This window comes from Phalacrocorax aristotelis, chromosome 3 (genome assembly GCF_949628215.1).
Source record: "Phalacrocorax aristotelis chromosome 3, bGulAri2.1, whole genome shotgun sequence".
In the NCBI taxonomy this organism is placed as follows: Eukaryota; Metazoa; Chordata; class Aves; order Suliformes; family Phalacrocoracidae; genus Phalacrocorax; species Phalacrocorax aristotelis.
In genome coordinates, this window is record NC_134278.1 from 88,560,089 (window position 1) to 88,578,711 (window position 18,623).

The 18,623-nt window shown below is 42.9% G+C and overlaps 1 long non-coding RNA gene across 1 annotated transcript in view; it reads left to right on the forward strand.

Moving 5' to 3' along the window:
- LOC142055025 (uncharacterized) overlaps positions 1-18,322 on the forward strand; it is a 184,662-nt gene extending 166,340 nt beyond the window's left edge. The window contains exons 3-5 of the long non-coding RNA XR_012659770.1: positions 7,695-7,894; positions 10,713-10,899; positions 16,479-18,322. This is a non-coding gene — a long non-coding RNA (uncharacterized LOC142055025). The remainder of the gene's footprint in view (positions 1-7,694; positions 7,895-10,712; positions 10,900-16,478) is intronic.
- Positions 18,323-18,623: the final 301 nt, after the last annotated feature.

Genomic DNA, 18,623 nt, shown 5'->3' on the forward strand with positions numbered 1-18,623 from the left:
TGTAGTTCAAAGCATGGTGAAAGCTCCAATGTTGTTCTTTGCAAAGCCTGTGCAAGGCCATAGTCACAGATGTGAAATGACATGAGAGTGTCCAGGGTATGGACTTTGCCATCTGGAGGTTTCCTGCCAGTCTTCTGATTGGCTAGATGATTAATGACAAGACAGCTTGGACATACTATAACTGCAATTTTCTTTAGAGCTTGGCTGCCTCTGGTCCCATGATAACCTCTCCAACAGCAGCGTGTCTCCTTACAACCTTCCAGAATCATGCTTCCATCAGACTTCTTTTCCTCCTACAAAACAGAAGTGCCTATCTACTCACCTTAGACCTGGCAGGTGAGAAAGAATAAGCCTTCCTTGCTGTGGTATCTTTTCTCTTTTTCTTCTTTTCAGACTTTGACTGCAAAGAGTGGCTGGATGTGTGGGATGTTCACATTCTTCAGCACACCTTAAAGACAACTCACTCTTCCATAAAATCAACAATACCAGCTGTTTATTTCTAGCAGGCTGCTTTCTCCATGTATCAAAAAAAGACCTTTTACTCCCAAAGTCTCCAGTTTGGTGCTATGGAAGATAGCCTGTTTGTGCATGTAGAAGATCCCACAGCATTAGGAACAGGTCTCGTCCTGATGTGCCGTCACTTGCTATGGATTTACAGCAGCCAAGGATCACTTTAGGGATAAGTTCTCTGCTGCTGCTACTCCATTAAAGTCCACCAACTTCTTTTCCTTTTTTCTCCCAGAAAAAAGTATGGCAATCAGAATAAGGTTGTTCACCCACAGGCCAAGGAGCATTAGCATTTTTAAAATACTGGGCTGAATCCTCAGCAGGATGTAAGTAAACAATAACACCTTTGAAGTCAAGAGAGCTTTTCTCATTTACTGTCTGAGGCTCTTTCTCAGTGTGACACTGAGATGATACTCACAATATCTACAATTAGAGGATAATTTTTCAAGGTTTCCTGTAAAGTTGGTGAGGAGACAGTCAGTCCCTCCAGAATGCAATTACTGCATCTAAATATGAATCTGAATTGCTCTACGGAACAGCCTGTCTTTTTTTGTTCTCCCCCAACCCCATCTCTCTTCCCCCTTACCCCTCTATGGACCATAAAGACTGTCACAGGTTAAGCACCTGAAGAAAGGTGCTTAAAATGTGGCCAGATGAGTAGTGTCTGGTGTCACTGCTTTCAGCACTAACTCCAGAGTTAGTTCATCCAGCCATTTCTCGAGGAGTTCCTCAAAGCAGCTCCATCTGTTTGTCCAACCTAAAAGAAACCATTAGTAATGACAAGTAGGTCTGACAAGTATGTGGACAGGCATGAACGCTTTTCTGAAGATTTCTAAACTACCCTGAAGTCCTTTTACCCAAACAGTGTTACCATGTACGACAGTTGACCTCAGACTTAGTTCTCTGAGCAGTGAGTTCAATTAGCTTTAATACTTTCAACATTTAAATAGTTAACAGTAAGCAAAGTTCTTCAGAAGCGGAGGGGGATGACTACATGTGCGTCTGCTGAAGTTGTCAGGCAACGATGGAAAAAAAAAATATCTCTAATTGCTTCCAGACAATGCCTTTTGGACAGGGCTGTGCAAGAGCAAGGGGAGCTCACGCTCTGACACAGAGACTGCTCTGAGCCAGAGAGGAGGCTCCTGCAGCCCTCCCATCTCTCCAGTCCTGCCTGGTGATCTTCTCGCTGCCAGTGGAAAAAGGCCTACTTTGCCCAAAACCGCCTGGTTCTCCAGCTCTCTGCAATACTCCTCGCTAACAGGAAGCTTGTGGAAAGCTAAATGCCCAGGGCAGTCAGCCAGCAGACCTAGGTCTACTGCTGACTTTCTTCACGATTGCGGGCTTGTCCTGTGGCTTCTCTGACTCTCTGTTCCCCCCACCAGTAAAATCTGAGAGAAATCTGAGCTGTTGAGGGACATAGTTTGTTAATTAATTTGTCCAGATCCTACAGTAGCAAGTGGCATCATCTCATCAATATACAGATAAATTCCTGCAATTTTCAATGTATCCTTAGCTAGTAGTATAACCCTAACACATATCTTCCTGCTTTACTGTCTTTCACATTGTTTTCTGGAGTTTGTTCATCTCTGTGTTGGCGGAAAATGGGATTCACATATTTTTTGCTGCAATTGGAAAACAAAAGCAGAAGGAGCTGGGAGAGACGGCAACAGAGAGTGCTAAGGAAACTTCACTGGCTGCAAACAGCATTAACAGTCAGTGCCAGAACTGAGGGAGGAGTAATAAGGTCATATATTCTGTGATGACAAGTGGGAGAGCTTCTACTTGAACTACCAGGACTCAGCTCAAGCAAGTCCTGCCACCAGTCCAGCCCTGGTTATGACAGACCAGCCTCAAAGGTGACTTTTCAGGAAAGCCAGATCACTGAAGAAGCATAGAAAAAAAATTGAGGTGGAAAGGCAGTCAAAGTATTTAGCTTTTATTGACTCCACAAAACTAAAAAAAAAGCCTCCACCAGCTTCAGCTGTGTTACAGGGGCAGACTACAGCCCTGCATTTTACTCTGCTTTGGCTCAGCCTTGGGCAATTCTTTATCAGACTTTTCTGATATTTAAGTGCTAAGCATTAGAAATGCAGCTTAAAATGAAAGCTTAGTCTTAGTTTACTGTGTCATGGGGTGGTATTATTGAGGTTATTTCTCTCTGAGAAAATCTGTATTGGCCCTTGCCAGTCCACAATGAAGGTACTTGTCTTCATACTAGTCCGGGTGATTGATTGTGTCCAGTCAATACTGCCCTGTGCTGATGTCTTTCTATCTTTCTTTTTTTTTTTTAATCTCACTGTGGAGTTGAAACCACTTAAATATTTTATTACAGAAAATGTAGTCTCAGCATGGAAGTTAGCAGTTGAACTATATTTATATCTGTGCACACACAAACTTTTACAGACAGGTTTTTTAATTTTATTTTAACTAAACTAATTTAATACTAAATGGTTGGATTGTAGTGGAATTGTTAACAGTATATGTAAGCACCATTTTATTTCGGGACTTAAACAAGTCTCCAGTAAAACAATGTTGTGGTTTCTTGCAGTTGGAAAGATCAGAGACTGTAATAAAAGGCTCCCAGAGAAATGGATGACCCTAACAGGAAAGAGATCCACAGGAACATCTTGAGTGAATTCATTGCTACATGTTGACATCAAGTGGAGAAATGGTCTCAGAAAGCCTCCTTTCATCATCTATACAGCAATCTTAGGCAAAGGCCCCTGAAAGTGATGTTCCTTAGGTTAACCAGAAGCTTTGTCTTTCAGATGGATATAAGAATTTAGGTGACTGTCAACAGTCACTGCAGGGAAGACAGTGGAGGTTCAAGATACTTGTAAAGCACCACACTTCATCTACAGCCTTCCCTGCTCATGCCTGAACCGGTGTAATTGAGTTTATGAGGACCCATCATCTGTTTCAGTCTAAAGTCAGCTGGGTTAATTTAAGGCAGGGCTGACTAGCTGGCAGGGGAGAGCACTTTAAACCTACCCCAGCCATTACTGCTTGCAGCCTGGCCTACTGCCAGCATGAAGTCTACAAGGAGTTGGAGTATATTTAGCTTCAGCTTATTCTCTGCCCCCTCGACTTACATGCTGATCCATGCCAGCTGTGACTCAAGTCTTCCTGGACCCTTTTTATGACATCTTCCAACCTGCCTGCTTGTTTAGATTCACGCTGCTTATTTATCTTCAACTGTGAAAATTTGACTGTGCAGCAGGCTTTCTCTGAGACCTTGGGCAAGTCATTTAATTCCTCGTACTTAGTTTGCAAATCTGCAAAATAATAGATAACTCCAAGAGTCCCCCTAGGATACTGCAAGGAGTGATGCTGAAGGGTTCATGCACCACCCTGGTTTCTTCGTAGAGAATCTCAGGGTTACAATTGACATGGTCCTACTTCGAAATCTTTACATTAGATATTGAAGTGCCTATATTTGGAAATTTTACTTGTTTTGAGGGGTATTTTCCATGCAGTTGTATGATAACCTTAATTTACCTGCATTTGAAAATACTGCCTTTTTTTTTTTTTTTGTAAACAGTTTAACAGCAATAGTTTTAAAGTGGGTTCACCTAGGCCAGAGCTGGGAAAAACTGAAAATATTTAATATAGAATATAACATATATTTGTTACATTAGTGAGACAAGTCAGTCAGGGACCACGTGTTTACTACTCTAGGAAGGGATACAGCCCTGCTATTATTACCAAAAATATTTATCCCTTACTGTGTTTAGGGAAAAGTGCTCCAGGTTATAGTTTCCTCCACCAAACACACCCTTTTTTAATCCTGGAAGCTTCCTTCTCATCTATTCCAACTTTGACTTCAATTTTTTGTGGACAAAAACTGTCAGGCAGATTTATAGGATTTCCAGTTACAAATGATACAAGTTTTAGCACATCTCATAGGCAAGGTAATATGATGTACTTTATGACCTGATGAAAGTAAACCTGAGGGAGCTATTCCTAAAAGTGCCACTCGGGGTCAAGGATGAGATCACATCTAAGAAGGCAGCAGTGGTATCAAATACCTTTTGTAACACAATGACATAAAGGGCTTTAGAAAGCTGGCCTGGATTCAGGGGTCCTGATTGGCTCCTAGTGATGTCAACCATGTGCTTATGATGCCCAGTTAATGTCTCATTCTTCTTCCTTTTTAGGAATAATTGCCCCTTAATAACAGCAACAAGTGACTTTAAGTCACTTGGGGTGTACTGTGAGCTGACTATAATGTGCTTCAAATAGTCACAGTCAATGGGGCTGAGGAGTAAGGACTGGGAGATTTTGTTGGGCAGGTTTTGCGCAATGGACACCTTTCTCAGCCCATCACGGCAGCACACGCACACCTTTTGGGTTTAAGTTCTTAACCCACCTTTCCTGGGGCTACCAGGAGGCTTATTTTCCAGTGCGATCTCATATTTTGCTGGTTAACAAGGAAACAGCATTTCAGCAGTGGGGAAAGTCACTCCCTTGTTCTTAGATCACAACTAATTCTTTCTGGGTAACTCCTGGCACCATATACAACAGCCTGTTTTCTAGGCTCTTTTAGGCCAGTTCTGTGTCTCCTCTCAAACACGAGTCCATGGGAAATGGCCATGGTCCACCATGGTCTGTGGTCTGTGGTCCACGGTGATGACACCCCGTACAATCAGTTGAAAGAGCAGATTTTGTTCATGAAGCTATTGTTCACTATTGTTGTTCAGTCTGGAGGGTGGAGGGGAGAGTTCACGCTTTTGTGGCTGGAGGACATTATGGAGGGAAGGGTTTTCCTCCATCTGAGACATAAAAGTAGAGTTTGGAGAATATTGACTTTTGCCTGAGCCTGCCACTGAGGCAGGCACATTCTCTCTGTGCCTCAGTATATGATATCCTTGATAAAAGTATAACCAGAAATGCTTGACATGTTAGATCAGGCAAAGCATCATTCCAAAATGACTACACTTTTTTCTGTTAGTGAAGGTAGGGTTTTCAGAGCATTATATTATCCTGCTGTACCACCACATACGTTCAGGTTCCTGTCTTTAAAGGGAAGAGGAACCTAATTCCCGGCTTTACATGAATCTTCCTATGAGACCACTAAAGGCAATGGGAAATTGTGCTAATGGCAGGAGGGAAACCTATTTCATTCCTGGGCATGAGGTAATTAGGTATTACAGTGATGGTGAATACCAAACAAACTTAATATGAAGAATTCCACAAGACATATTGCTAGACAAGTGTACCTGCAGTATTGTGCTGACTCCTGTATAATCAGGAATACGGAGGGCTGAGGTTTTCATAGATAACCTGAACATACGTATATAACATGAGCAAAGTTCCTGTTGCCTTGTATGGTGATGTATGTATGTATCATAGCTTGCGTTCGTGGTAAAAGTCCATCCTTTTAATAAAAAGGTTTCCTGAAATAAAAGATTTCAGCTGTTTGGGATTTGGTTCAGTACCCCAGAAAAGAATGAGATTGTCAAGACGAATTAAAAAAGAAATGGTTAAAAGGTTCTTAGAAAAAATAAGGGATTTTTAACATGGTATGCAAAGAGTAGTCCAGAGACCAGGAGCTGGGTATTTTCAGTGTGTGATCTCACGTAACATAATCTGACCCTTTTGCAAGTACAAGTATATTAAATAAATTCTTATATAACCTATACAAAGACAGAGGAAGACCACCTCTTAGAGCAGAGAGAGAAGAATATCAATATTTAAGGAAAATGGGCAGGGAGGGAACCAACAGGTTGACTATAAACTTTTGTTTTACTTAAAATGTATTACCAGTACATGCCTGTGGTCCTTCTCTGGCTTCACAGTGGCATTTTTGCAGGTAATGCATGTGTGTAAAGCAATTTACACAAGCTTGGACCCTAATCTAGCAATGATAATTTAACAAGGCTCTGGCTAGAGGGGCAGTTGCTCCAGGCAGACCCACTCAGAGCTCTGCCCACCTGAAGCTTGTTGCAACCATGTTCCTGTAGTGGAACCACTGAGAATAATGCACCTTGGACCCTGGTGATCCACAAAAGCAGGGCTCTACTTCAGTCTCCACCCTCCAGCATCACTACCAACAACAGATATGAAGCTTTAACAGCTGTAGGCACTCACAAGCAAGGTCTGCAAGGTGCAACTGTACCAGCAGCACAGCGTGGATACCATAAAAAGAAGAGTGCTTGTAGTGGGTCTCTCTGTTAAAAGACACTGAGGCGCCCATCTGCCGACCTGACAGGGAGTCACAAGAGGTTTGCTCCCTTCCAGAGCTATGATCTGAGACATCGCTGAGAGGGTGCCACAACTTGTGAAGAGCACAGATTACTATCTGCTGTTAGTCTTCCATATGGGCACAAATGATGCTATAAGCCAGAGCCTGGGCAGAACCAAGTAAGACTATAAAACCCTGGGGGAGCAAGTGAAAAATATTAGTGCCCAAGACATCATCTCCTCTATTTTACCAGTTGGAGAAAAATGGGCAGCCAATAACTGACAAATAATGCAAATCAACTCATGGCTATGTGACTGGTGCTGTCATGAGGGTTTTGGCTTTTATGACAATGGGACATTCCCCAGGAACCATAGCCTGTTAGGGAGGGATGGAATCCACCTGTCTAGAAGGGTAAGGGAATCTTTGGCAGCAGGCTGGCCAAGTTGGTGAGGCAGGCTTTAAACTGAAGGATGTGGGGGCGGGGTCCAAAGTGGCAATACTGATGCCATCACATCCAACAGGGGAAAAGCCAGGCCAACCAGAGCAGTGACAAGGTGCCTTAGCTGCCTCACAAGATGACAGCCGGGAGACCAACCACCTCAAGGGTGTGCATGGCTATAGTGGGTCCTCGTGCACCCCTCCACGGAAACCTGTGTGCTCAATTACCTCTCTGAAATGCCTGTACACCAATGCATGCGACATGGAGAGTAACCAGAAGAAACTAGAGGTCTGTGTGCAGTCACAAGTCCACGATCTCATTTCAATTACAGAGACACGGTGGGATAGCTCACCTGACTGGAATGCTGTCGTGGATGGCTACAGGCTTTTTAGGAAAGACAAGCCAACAAGGCAAGGTAGTTGCTCTTTATGTGAGGGAGCAACAGGAATGTACTGAGCTCTGCCTAGGGGTGGAGGAAGAATGAGTTGAGAGCTTATGAGTAAAAATTAAGGGGCAGGCAAATATGGGTGACACTACACCTTTTTTTTTTTTTTTTTGCTACAGGCCACCTGATCAGGCAGAGGAAGTCGACAAGGCCTTCTACAGAAAGCTGGAAGTAGCCTCACAATCACAGGCCCTGGTTCTCTCGGGGGACTTCAACCACCCTGATATTTGCTGGAAAAGCAACACAGCAAGGCACTCACAAGGTTTCTGCAGAGCATCAAAGATAACTCTTTGACACAGGTGGTGGAGGAGCCAACAAGGTGAGATGTGTTGCTGGACCTTATACTAACAAGCAAAGAAGGTCTGGTTGAAGATGTGAGGGCTGGGGGTAGCCTTGGCTGCAGTGGCCACGAGATGGTCAAGTTCAGGATCCTGTGTGGTAGAAGCCGGGTGACAAGTAGGATTACAGCCCTGGACTTCAGGAGGGCTAATTTTGGTCTCTTCAAAGATCTGCTTGGAGGAATACCATGGGTTAGGTCTCTAGAAGGTAGGGGGTCCAAGAGACCTGGTCAATATTCAGGTACCACTTCCTCCAAGCCCAAGATTGGTACATCCCTGTGAGGAAGAAGTCAAGCAAAGGAGCCAGGAGACCCGCATGGCTGAGCAAAGAGCTTCTAGAAAAACTGAAATGGAAGAGGGAGATTTACATTATGTGGAAAAAGGGACTGGCCACTTGGGAGGAATATAGGAATGTTGTCAGGGTATGCAGAGATACAACAAGGAAGGCCAAGGTCCACTTGGAACTAAATCTGGCAAGGGATATAAAGGATGATAAGAAGGACTTCTTCAAATACATCAGTAGTAAAAGAGATGGGTAACCATGGGCCTGCTGCTAAACAATGTGGGTGCCTTGGTGACACAGGATACAGAGAAGGCAGAGTTATTGAATGCCTTCTTTGCTTTGGTCTTTACTGCTGAGGCTGGCCTAAGGTATCTCAGCCCCCAGAGGAGAAAGAGAAAATCTGGAGAAAGGAAGACTTCCCCTTGACTGAGGAGGATTGGGTTAGAGATCATTTAGGCAACTGGATCCTCACAAATCCATGGGCCCTGATGGGATGTACCCATGAGTGCTGAGGGAGCTAGTGGGTGCTGTTGCTAAGCCACTCTTCATCATCTTTGCAAGGTCATGGAGGACAGGAGAGGTGCTCAAGGACTGGAGGGTAGCCAGTGTCACTTCAGTCTTCAAAAAGGGCAAGGGGGAGGACCTGGGAAACTATAGGCCAGTCAGCCTCACCTCCATCCCTGGAAAGGTGACGGAACAGTTCATTCAGGAGGTCATCTCCTGGTGTGTAGAGGAAAAGGTTATCAGAAGTATTCAACATGGATTCACCCAGGGGAGGTCGTGCTTGACCAACTTGATGGCATGACTGGCTGGGTAGATGAAGGGAAAGCAGTGGATCTTTGACTTCAGCAAGGCTTTTGACACTGTCTCCCATAACATCCTCATAGGTAAGCTTAGGAAGTATGAGTTAAATGAGTGGACAGTGAGGTGGATTGAGAACTGGCTGAACAGCAGAGCTCAGAGGGTCGTGATCAATGGGGCAGAGTCTGGTTGAAGGCCTGCAACAAGCGGTGTTCCCCAGGGGTCTGTGCTGGGGCCAGTCCTGTTCAACATATACCTCAATGACCTGGACCAAGGGACAGAGTGTACCCTCAGCAAGTTTGCTGATTATACAAAACTGGGAGGAGTGGCTGATATGCCAGAAGGCTGTGCTGCCATCCAACTAGACCTGGACAGGCTGGAGAGCTGGGCTGAGGGAACCTAATGGAATTCAACAAGAGCAAGTGTAAGGTCCTGCACCTGGGTAGTAACAACTTCATGCACCAGTATATGTTGATGGTTGACCTGCTGGAAACCACCTCTGCTGAGAAGGACCTGGGAGAGCTGGTGGACAGCAAGCTGACCGACCATGAGCCAGCAATGTGCCCTTGTGGCCAAGGGGGCCAACAGTATCCTGGGGTGCATTAAAAAGGAGTGTGGCCAGCAGGTCAAGGGAGGTTATCCTCCCCCTCTACTCTGCCCTAGTGAGGCCACATCTGGAATACTGTGCCCAGTTCTGGGCTCTCCAGCTCAAGAAAGACTGTCCAGTAGTTCCCTGAGTCTAGCAGAGAGCTACCAAGATGATTAGGGGACTGGAGCATCTCTCTTATGAGGAAAGGCTGAGAGACTTGGGTTTGTTCAGCCTGGAGAAGAGAAGACTGAGGTGGGGATCTTATCAATGCTTGTAAATATCTAAAGAGTGGGTGTCAAGAGGATGGGGCCAGACTCTTTTCAATAGTGCCCAGTGACAGGACAAGGGGCAATGGGCACAAGTTGGAACACAGGAAGTTCCACCTAAATATGAGGAAAAGCTTCTTTACTGTGAGGGTGACAGAGCAGTGGAACAGGCTGCCCAGGGAGGTTGTGGAGTCTCCCTCCCTGGAGATGTTCAAAACCCGCCTGGATGCAGTCCTATGCCCCCTGCTCTAGGTGTACCTGCTCAAGCAGGGGGGTCAGACAAGGTGCTCTCCAGAGGTCCCTTCCTACCATTCCATGATTCTATGAATTCCAGAGCCTTTAACTTGTACCCAGGTGTCCACACCACCTTGCATAATCCCAGATCAGAACTGAAATACCCCACCACCTGCTGCCCTGCCAATCTGCGTAGCCTCTGAGTTAATGATGTTCACCTGGTAGGGTCAGGAAAGAGAGCACAACCTAACAAAGAGCTGTTCCAAAGGGCTTGCCGAGAACTGTGTTGTTCTTGATGGTCCTAGCCTTTTTATTCTGCTTGGGCTGGAACTTGTGTCTGACTGGTTGCTGCCTCCCACTGCTGGTAATGCCTCTCACTGACCCTGGGTTCAGATTTGTTTGCTAAGCTGGGATCTGTAAAACTGCAGTCTAACAATTCCACCACTTGTTCTAATTTAGTGAGGGGTGAGAATTAACAGATGGTGTCATTATCAAAAGCTGTTCAAGTGTTGAAACAACATAAATCCCACAAACACAGAAAAACAAATACAAACTGCAGTAATTTTTCCAATATCTGTTGAATAATAATTACACTTTGCATTTATACAGTGCTTTTTAATCCACAGCTTTTGAAGTGCTTCCAGATTATAACTGAGGCTCAACCCAGATCCATGAGAGAGTCAAGCATAATATTACTTGCTCTAATGAAGTTCAAGGTGTGGCGCAGAGTGTTAGAGGCTTACGTTGGAGATATGTGTGGGGATTCTGGCTTCTTCTCCTGGCTCTGCTACTGCTTCAGCTGAATGGTCTTGCGTAAGTGATTTCATTTCTCTATACTTGAGTTTCTCAGTTTCTAAACCAGGTATGATAATGTTTTGACTCCTTTGTGAAGTGTTTTGCTTTCAACAGATGAAAAGTGCTATGTTGTGAGGTGTGGGGGATGCTGTTATCATCATCGGTGCTACTCTTGAAGAGCAGGTGCTGAGGGTGCTAAGTATGAAACATCTGGTCTAGGTTTTTAGAGGGGCTGAGAATATCCTGGTTCTAGCTGAAGTCCTTCTAAAAGCTTGATGTTTATGTGTCCCAGGGTGAACACTCTAAAATGACGGTAGGTCTTTTTTCCTTCTTCTTATTGGTGTCCTTGCTAATCATTAAAACTTTGCAGGACTTTTGCATTCCAGCTTTCTGCATATTACATCTTCCTTTGTCTTGCCTGTGCTCCTGCAGGTGTAAATGAATGGTTTTGCAGTTAAATCCAGCAAGTAATTGTAGTGAGGAAGTCAAATGAGAACAAGATTTGGGCTCACTTTCTTGCACACCTTTTTTTAGGACTTTGTGACGAGGCCTTTTTTCAGGATTAAAAGACATGGATGTAGACAAAATAATCTCTGTGGGTAAAGCTGGATGTTAAGACTCTGCATAACAATAGTAATGGATCTTATAAAAAAGATTAATCTATGATCATTGCATTTCGGAGTTGCATGTTTCAGAATTTAATATGAATAGTTAATAGAAGTTAACATAATATTTATGTTTTGATTGGCCCAAAGGATTCAGGGGTCCTTTGTGATAAATAATTTGAAGACCTGCATTTTCATAATAAATATGAGTGGGGAGGAAGGAGATTAAAAAGAAAGAAAGAGGAAAAAAAGAAGGGGAAACAAGCCTCCCAACATTTTGGGAAGAGAAGCTCTCAGATTAATCATGGCCAGTTCTATCCCAAAAAACAAAGGTCACACATTTAATATTTCCTTACTTAAAAACTGCATTCATATGAGTATAGTACTGGAAGGGATCCTTTGCATCACTTGCTAGATTTGTGTCAGTGAAATGGTTAGGGATTTATTCTCTGTTTCTTTGGGCAAATGTCATGGTACAGCTTGTATCAATGTGGTCTAAAATCTCCCATTCTTAAAAGAAGTCAGCAATGTTTGAATAACTTCCTAGGAGCAATCTCTGGCCTATGGCAACCCCTGAACCCTGTTTGGCCGTTGGTAAAGAGGGAGCTAAATTACTCAGGCCAAAACTGTGCCAGAAAGTGCCACTATATCATCAAAAAGGGGACAGTGCTGGAGCCTACCATAAGCCTAATTGCTGGCTTCACTCCCGGACTATATCAGGTAGTCATGTCCTATAACCCATATGAAATCCCTCTGAAAGGCTGGAGTATGTCTTAGTTTCCAGTGGTGTCTAGGTTGGATGTATTGTGAGCATAAATTCTTTTTAAAGAAGCATGATTTGACACAGATGTCATATAAGCTGTTGCGTTTGAGTTGCATCGCGTGCTGAATGATGTCTTCTCCTGCCAGAAGGTCCTGCTGGTGGCCTGCTGGTGGGGTAGGAGTGGCAAGGAGGCAGCACAAGCCAGGGGTGTTGCATTGCTCTGTTGGGCACCATGTGGGCATAGTTTGACCTTCGCTCCATCAAACCTGGTAGGGACCTAGTCCAAGACTCAAAATTTTGTTATCTCTGGAATATTATGAATGATGCTTATTTATTTATTCCTTTGGTCTTGGTCAGATGAAAAGCAAAAAGAAAAGACTTCTTGAGATTTTTATAGCTTTGACACCATTTGAGGCTTTATAAATATGGGTTTCAGCTGCTCTTGATGCAAGTTACTGCAAACTGGCAAACCAGCCTGTAAGCCAGCACAACACAACCACAAGTTTGGCAACAAATTACCGTTGCCAGATGCCTTTGCTGTTCCTTTAGCTTTCTATGGATTCGAGGCACTTTGCTCTTTTTTTTTTTTTTTTTTTTTTTTTTTTTTTCTGTTGGAAATACTTTCAAAGTAGAACACAGTGTTTTGGGTTGTCTAGCCAAAGTTTAGCTGTCCTTTTGCATCTCTGCCAAACTTCCTGTTTTCAGCAAAAACAATTTATTATCTTGCTGGTTCTTTAGACCTGAAAGGATTTGCAAGCACAAATAAACTTCTGGGGTTTTTTTCATGGCTTTTCAAAGAGTAAACTCTCTTGCTTCCTCTCAATTATGTGTTCTATACTAGCAAAGAAAAGTATTTAACCTTTGGGCCACTAGCAAGATTTAGAAAATGTTTTAATTGTGCAAAACTTCTGCACTCTGAACTTTTAAAGGAAAGATAATTATTTTTTCATATGCTAGAAATCTTTGTTTTCATGTGGTTGGGCAATAGCATCGCTCTGCTACATACATGTTAAGGGAGTTTAGAGCGAGTTAGAATTTGAAATCTTTTAAGAGAAGTTTTTAAAGATTTTTAATAACTGACTAGAAGTGAGTGATATACTTTGCTCAGGAATGTTTTGTTCATAAAGGCTTATTATTGTAATAGATTTTTCCATTTTGCGACAATGTGGCCACAGATTGTCGAGCAGGCAGAAGCCTTCCTATTTGACAACTCCACCAAATCAGATCTGTAAGTGAGAAATTAGGCAGTGAAGATCCTCATTGTCTTCATGGAGGGAAAGCAAGATGATGTCGCAAACCAAAGCCTTGCCACAAAGGGATTGTCCAATTGTTGAAAAATCTGTTCACTAAAAATGAAACATATGTAAGTTATCCAAAAAGACCAAAAAAAAAAAAATATCCTTGTCATTCATGCCCAATGCCACTGTCGTATAAGGGCTTAACAAAAGCACGTTTGTAAAACTGACTTCTGCAAAGGTACATTTTCAGGGTACGAGGTGGTAACTTGGCATTAGACAGCTATTTCTCTGTGTGCTTTCAAAAATTATTACGCATTACCTGCAACTGTTCGGAAGATGTTGAAGTCTATTTTTTGTACTGTACTTCAAAGGATTTGCAAATTCTTTGAAGGTGACTTAACAGCTCTTAAATGATTCTGAAGGAGGGAAAAAAAATCGAAAGCTTTCCAAAAAAAAGTTTAAAGGATATGTTTAATATTAGTGTTGGAAATGCACTATAAATCCTTAAAGTTCATGTGTATCACCAACTCTGAGATGGCATTTATCATAGCAAAGGGAAAAGGAACAATTTATGGAGGGAGGATCTTTTTAGGAGTTTAATATGTTCCTCCCTATGTCATAGGAAAAAAAAAAATTAAATTGGAGCAGAAGCCCCCAGCTACACAGAAATCGTTTAACAGTTGTAATGTCCTGACAGGCTGTATGTTGGCAGGACACAGCTGCTGTTTTCCTAAGGAAAACTGTACTTTTAGCCATTTTTTTTTAGCAGTTTGGTGTCTTTTGTAAGGTAATTATGAAATAACAAGAACCCCACAGTACTAAGCAATAGGAAGATGTAAAAAATGTCATTTTAATATGTGGAAAAAACCAATCTGAATAATGAAAGTAAAAATGCTGCCGCTTTGAATGGGATACTGCTATTAATATTGTTTCTGTTATAGGCTTATCAATTAATAACTGTAAGAAATTCTAAAAAGTGCCAGGAATAAAAATGTGATTTACCAGTTGGAAAGACCTTTTTCTAGTCAGTTTTAGATTCTTGCTCCTTTAAAAACTCAAGCCAAGAGTTTTGTCGAGAACTCTGCATTCATCCTTTCAAAGTGGAAGTGTTTAAAGGGATATTGGAAATAATTTTTGATACCACTAGCTTCAAAGAACTGCATTTAGTATCCTTGGCACTCAGCTTAATTTGTTAAATCATGCTGCTTCTGAAATTTATTGCAAAATTATTGTTCTCTAGGGAAATAATTACCATTCCTCTTACTAGTATGGGGGAGGTGTGTGCATATGTTTGTCAGCAGAGGAATTCAAGTCGAGTGTTTAAAGGACGCCTTTCATTCAGTAACACTGAGCCAGTATCTTTAAAAGCAAGGGATGCTGATCTATTGATTCTTGAAAAACAAGGTTGTGTCTTATTGACAGGGAAACATTGCTTTGATACACTTTTACTGCAAGTGGAACTAGACTGACCTGTAAGGGTTTGTATATGAAATAGGGCTGGTGAATCTGGGCTTTCTCTTAATTTTCATCCTGCCACAAGGTAGCGATGGGATTTTGGCTTTCAGGGCTATCAGTTGGCAGTGTTCCTCAAGCAAGGAAGAGGCATTTAGCCTTTGGCAGGGCTGAGCCTGTAGTAAAAACCTTGACTCTGGTGTCCTAACCTAAACCATTCTGCAAAAGAAGGAGTTTAATTAATGTGCAAACCCTGCAAGGGCTTTGACAAAGGGAAATGAGTGGCAAAATAAATACCTGGCCTGAGACAACATTAACCCTCCAGGGAAGGATTTTGGTGGATCACTGGAAGAGATGTGCATCAGAGCACCCCCTGAGTCTCATCTAAACCAACCCCTGCCTTGGAATGGAGGGACCAGAGTGTTCCTTGGGCTTTTTAGGAATGTGAGTGTTTTGTTTCAGACTGGTGGGAGTAGGTATTTACTAGGGAATTTGGAGTAGAGCCCAGAACCTCCAAAACCGGAGCCGAGTGTTTCAGTGAACTCCACGTCTCTTGTGTGCGTTGTCCTCCAGCTAGTCATTAATGGACATAAAGCTTCCAGCCTGGCCATGTATGATATCTGTATTCAGAGCTTTCTGCAATATATCATAAAGGGAACCATTTGCATAGCTTTTCATCATCTGAACTGAGTCTCTCTCTTCGTGGACCACGCACCACATCATGGCATTGGCTGAGAAGAAACACTGACTGCCTGGAATGGTTTGAAGTCTCAGTTCAGGAGAAGGCCAAACTGGGGGGTTTCTTAGACTTCCTCTGGGTACGTTTAGCAGTGCAAATGAGAGCCAGTTGGATTTGAATGGTTGTCTACTGCATACTGAGCCTTGCAATGCATGGAGGAAGGGGAAAGGAAAGGGTGGCTGTGGCTCGGCAGCTTCTGGCTTCCCTGTCAGCTGCAAGAAGTAGAACAACAAAGTTTGTTGAATCCAGTAGTGGCTGCAACTGACAGAGGCTTGAGCTTCTGATGCTTATAATAAATCGATGAGAAGCACAGACTGGCATGCTGCGCTGCCTTTTGGGACGCAGCACAGCCCTCGGAGAGGTGCCACCTGGCCAGTGTTCCCCTGGAGAAGGTGAGGACTAGGACGACGTCTCCAGTTGCTTGGAGGCTGGCTTGGCTCTTGGCTCAAAAGAGAATTTTAGACATGCATAAATGACTATTTGTGTTTGGCTCTTTCTTTTTTAATGCTTAACCAGCGTTCCTAGTGAATCTGAGGAGTTGCCTATAAAAGTTTCTACATCAGTTTCCTTCCTTTTAGACTCTGTAGGTAGCTTATCAGTCATTGGTTTTATCCCATTTGGGGCAGGGGTGTACACTATTTATTTGTATTTATTCAGTGTGTCCGGAACCTATCCTGGACTTAAAGCACCTCACAAATTTTTAAAACAAGCCATTAACAAATACTAGATGCACCAGTTTCATATTTCAGTTCATCCCTTTTCCTGGAACTGATTTTTAATTAAAAGTCTTTTTCCCACAGAAAGCCAAGCACCTTGCCACACCAGCAGAAACCTGCACATCCCCGAAAGTGCTCTATCCTGAGGTTGTTAGAAGGGACCTTGCAGCGCGGTGTGGACCTATCTGTGAGAAGAGATGGAGTACGCTGTATGGCCTAAACTTTGAGAATCTAAGACTGGAAGAGCACTCCACAATCAAGGGACCTTTAGGAGATTCTGTTTTCAGGTGCATGTGTCTTTGCTAAATTTAATCACTTCAGGGACGCTCTTTCCAATCCTGATACCTCCTCTAGCCTGCCAAACTTCAGCTGCAGCAATCCCAAAAAATAGGGCTGAGGGGTGGAGCAGGGCAGGAAGGAGGCTGGAACAACAGTGTTTTGCAATAGTAGAAAAAAAATAAAGGCAAAAAACAATTCTGGTGATCTTTTCCTTAAAACTGCATGGCACGCCCATGCTTTGGAGCAGAGGCATGAAAGCTGGCAACGAACTGTCTTTTGTTTCAAGGATATGACTTTTGCAGTTTCTGTCAAAATACACCCAAATTTGGCAAAGCTGTCAGGCTTTTAACAAACTTAGTTCATGCATATTCAGCAGCAAGGAGTTGGATTTTAATGGTGCGTAAGACTCTCTGCCCAAAAAGCTGCAGAGCCTGAGTCTGCCTCAGCCTCAGGGCAGGAGCACTGTGGGGTGGAAGGTGAAGATGTGCTTTCCATGAGCTGCCCGTTTCTTCAGGGCTTTTAAAGGATGGCGAACACTTTTGCGAGGAAGCCTATGCCTCTGTGTTAGCCCTCAAGACTGCTTGGGGAAAAAAGAAAGTATCCAGTTTGGATGCAGATGAGAAGAATAGGAGGGCAGGCAATGTGAGACCGGAAGCCTGGGGTTTGGTTGGAAAGGTGAAGGACTGTGAAGGTGGGAGAGATGGAGTGGAGGGATGATGAGCCCTGGGGAGGACTTAGCAGGGGACTGGGGCATTGGGCTCTGGCAAGAAAGATGGGGAATAAGGGAATGAGGTCAGGAGATGAGGCTAGAACCTGGAAGGGCAGGGTTGTGAATTAAGGGGCAGGGGTTTGAAGGAGTGAGAGCTGGCTGGAGATGAGGATAGAGGAAAGAGTTGGGTTGAAGTAGGTGAAGCTGGACAGGGTCTGCCTTCTGTTACTTTCTCACTATAAACTTTATCTGTGCTAATTCCAGGTTAAATGTGTTCAGTTAAATAAAAATGCCAAGTTCCAGAATAAAGGTTGCCCTAAAAATTCAAATGTCCCTGCCTTTGATCATGTTCATCTTCCCATGTCATGGTGTATTCTACAGGAACCGGGATTTAAGATATTTGGCCAGGTTCTCAGCTCGTGCAAATTAGTATAACTATGAATAGCTCTGTACTGATTTATACAGATAGCCTGCTCTTATAAGCATCTTCCCACCTCTGTTATTTCCTTACATGCCTCATGCCTTTAAAGGTAATAAAGATGTGGTCTGGTACTCTCAGACCTGCTGGGAGGCTGAGGTTACTTATTAGTAGCCAAGAGCAGAATCTTTCTCTTCCTCTGTAAATTATCTTCATTTTACTATGTTTTAAAATGCATCACTTGAAAGTCTAAAATATTTGACAGCCTGTAAATGTATTCAAACTACTGCTGCATTTAGCAATGGTCAAATATCTAGCTATATATTATATACTGTCACATGTATTTAATATATGTGCATAAATGTCACCAGACAGAATAGTTATGTGGAAAATATTACAATAAATGTAAAAATTGTCATCATCTACTGATGAAAATAACCCTAATTTATTTGGACCACCGACATGCATATATATCTTCGCTCTGACTCTTTATTCTGTAATTTTAATAAATAACTTAGTTTTACTATTTGTTTCCGCCATACACAATGCCCTAGGATGAGGAGGAACTTGAAATGCAGAAGGTATCAAGCGGGAATTAGTAGGTGCCTTTCATTTCCTAAGTATAGTGAAGCAGAGTTTGAACAAGTTATAACATTCCTGAATATTTAAATGTCCCAGGACATCTTCTATTTAGGGGGGATATTTTTCTTTTTTTTTTTTTTTATTACCTTTTCTGTGTGTTTTCTGCTTTTTCCCTTTTCCCCTGTTTTTGGAAAATGTTCATAAGGTCCAACTGGTTGTTTGATGTGGCGCTTGGATGTTC